Raw genomic sequence first — 3,226 nt, forward strand, 5'->3', positions numbered from 1 at the left:
ATATGTTTCATATGAAGCAATTTTTAAAAGCGGCATCTTGGCCTTTTGGCTAAGATGCAAATGAGCTCAAGTCTTGGAGGAGGAACCTCCCCCTTCTCCAATCAGCTTGGCTCATGTAGATCAGGCCCAGGACAGGGTGGTTTGGTCGCTTGCCCTGTCTTGTCAGCCTGGATCTGAAATGTCTCAACTTGTTGAGACTCTGAATTTGATTTGATTTGAATTGGAAAAGTATTTTTTTTTTAAAAATCGCTTCTCGTCCTTTTGGCTAAGATCAAGTGTAGTTTCAACGTGCTGTACTTGGTTGAAGTCATGAGGTTACATTGTGGCTTCATTTGAAGCAATTTTTAAAAGTGGCATCTTGGCCTTTTGGCTAAGATGCAAATGAGATCAAGCCATGGAGGAGGTGCAATGCCTACTCCAATCAGCTTGGATCATGTAGATCAAGCCCAAGACAGGAGGTGAGAGCCCTGTCTTGTCAGCTTGGGTTGGGAATGTCTCACTTGCTGAGACTCTAAATTGGACTTTGATTGGATTGAATTGGATATATAAACAAAAAAAAAAATTCTGAGAGAAGTTGGTGGAGTTGCACATAGTGACAAGGATTGTCAAAGGATACAGCAGGATATAGATCAATTGCAGACTTGGGCAGAGAAATGGCAAATAGAGTTTAATCCAGACAAATGTGAGGTGGTGCATTTTGGAAGATCAAATTCAGGTGCAAATTATACGTAAGTGGCAGACCCTTAGGAGCATTGACAGAGAAGGTTCTGGATGAACAGGTCCACAGATCCCTGAAAGTGGCTACACAGGTGGATGAGGTGGTCAAGAAGGCACACAGCATGCTAGCCTTCATTGGTTGGGGCATCGAATATAAAAGTTGGCAAGTTATGTTACAGCTATATAAAACTTTAGTTAGGCTACATTTGGAATATTGCATGTAGTTCTGATCACCACACTACCAAAAGAACATGGATGCTTTGAAGAGAGTGCAAAGAAGGTTTCCCAAGATGTTGCCTGGTCTGGAGGGTTTTAAGTTTGAGGAGAGGTTGAATAAACTTGGATTGTTTTCACTGGAAAGATGGAGGCTGAGGGGTGGCTTGATAAAAGTCTGCAAAATTATGAGGGGCAAATCATGGTGGGTAGTCAGAGGCTTTTTCCAGGGTGGAAGGGTTGACTACAAGAGGGCACAGGTTTAAGGTGAGAGGTAGTAAGTTTAGGGGAGATGTGCGGGGAAAGTTTTTTGCACAGAGGGTGGTAGGTGCTGGAATGCACTGCCAGTGGAAGTGGTGGAAGCAAGCACATTAGCAACATTCAAAGTGTACCTCAATAAACACATGAACAGATGACAAACAGAGGGATAGGAAACACGTATAGGTGCAGGCTTGGTGGGCAAAAGAGCCTGTTCCTGTGCTGTATTGTTCTTTGTTCTTTGATATGACTCACCTTGAAGAACAAATATAATACCCAGAACTAATGTTGTCCAACTATCACTAAAATTAGCCAATCTATTTTAAGTAATGTAAAATCTCATTTATATTATTGTATTTTAGGGATTCACAGTACCTAGGGAATCTTCTTAAAAACATTAGTGTACCTGCAGGAACCTACTTGGTGATATAGCTACAATTAATCATTCTAAATTAAACACTCTTCTATTTATGTGTTACAGGATAGACTTTCCACCTTCAGCACCATCGGCAAATTGCAAAAAAATGGGACTCCAAATTGCACTAATTTTTTTGACTTAGTATTTTGCTCAAACTTTTCTCATTGCTGAGCGCAAACCTTTTCATGATGCAGCCCGGTTTGTCAGCCTTCTGCAACATAAATTTGAAAACAAATACATGCAGTGGTAAGCCATTTGAAATGGGTTTCTCATCATAAATAAGCCCTCTTGTAGTCCGCTCTTCCACCCTGCGAAAAAGCCTCCGACTATGCCTGTCTCTGCCTCTCAAAATTTTGTAGACATCTATCAGGACACCCCTCAGCCTCCATCTTTCCATAAATAAATAACCAATCACAAATTAGTCAGACTGTAATGCCCACCAGCTGCAGTAACCTGATTTTAAGAATTCTCCAGCTGTTCGCTGGCAAGATTCTCTGATCCTGCTGGCAGTAGACCACCTGCCGTGGGTTTCCCGGCAAAGCAGGGTGGCTTCAGTGGGAATTCCCATTGCTAGTGGGTGGGGACAGAGGATCCCACCATCAGCGAATGGCAAACTGCCTTTGGCCGCTGAGAAACACGATGAGGGGGAGGGGGGGGGGGCCAGAGAATCTCACCCTAAATAACTGAAAGCGACTCAGAAAGCTATAAAGAACCACAAACCAATTTCATTGATCAGAAAGAAAGCCGGAAAGAAACAATGGAGTAAGGTTCAATATGGAGCCGGAATTGAAACTGGAGATTGACAGACAGAAAACTCGCTATAAAGAACCACAAATCAGTAGGTTAAAAAAGGTTTTAAAAAGTGTTTATTAAATAACAGTGTAAATAACTTACGAGTCTCTTCAATGGCCTATAGTTAGGCGCAATTCGGAGAAATGTGCCATGATATTTAGTTCAATCTGAGACATGAGTCGCATCATCATCATCATGTTTCTTAAACTAGTGCTAAAAAAACACGGAAAACAGTTTGTGTTGGATGTCATTTGTGCTTGAAATTCTGTGACACTTTCACTTTGCTGGTTTAGCTGGCTATGAATGAATTCTGTTGGAAATACCAAAATGCAACTGAATTGAAGTTCTCCACCTATAATTTTTTATGTATAACTTCAGAATGACCACAAAATTGTGGTAAGTTTTCAACTTGTAAGTGAAATAGGATAAGACAGTACTGTGAACGTTAATAATACCTTAACTCAATAAATCCAATCATTTGCCAACAAGTACAATAAGTCCTGATAATAACAGAGAAGCTAGTGCAGTGAATTGAAGTTGAGATGTATGCCAAAAATAGATAAATGTCTTGAACGTATTAAAAATGTTGAAAAGCATATCAATGACCTGCAGATGAAAATGGGCAAGTTATGTGATGAGTTCCAGACAGGCTATAGATTGAAATAGATGAGCTGCACACTGATATACAGACAAAATAGACTGAATTGTGTACTCGGTTGTATAATGGAACAAAAAGGGAGATTAAAGCAGGGACAGAGTCTGAGAGAGCTATCAGGAGAAGTGAATGTGAACAGTACTGGGACCTGTCACTTTCTTGCACAGGGGCAT

General features: G+C 40.8%; 1 non-coding gene across 1 annotated transcript; it reads left to right on the forward strand.

Annotated features, from left to right (window-relative positions):
• Nucleotides 1–245: 245 nt before the first annotated feature.
• LOC144494563 (U2 spliceosomal RNA) lies at nt 246–444 on the forward strand. Its single transcript, XR_013498104.1, has one exon. It is a non-coding gene; the product is annotated as a U2 spliceosomal RNA (small nuclear RNA).
• Nucleotides 445–3,226: the final 2,782 nt, after the last annotated feature.

This window comes from Mustelus asterias, chromosome 5, assembly GCF_964213995.1.
Source record: "Mustelus asterias chromosome 5, sMusAst1.hap1.1, whole genome shotgun sequence".
NCBI classification, from domain to species: domain Eukaryota; kingdom Metazoa; phylum Chordata; class Chondrichthyes; order Carcharhiniformes; family Triakidae; genus Mustelus; species Mustelus asterias.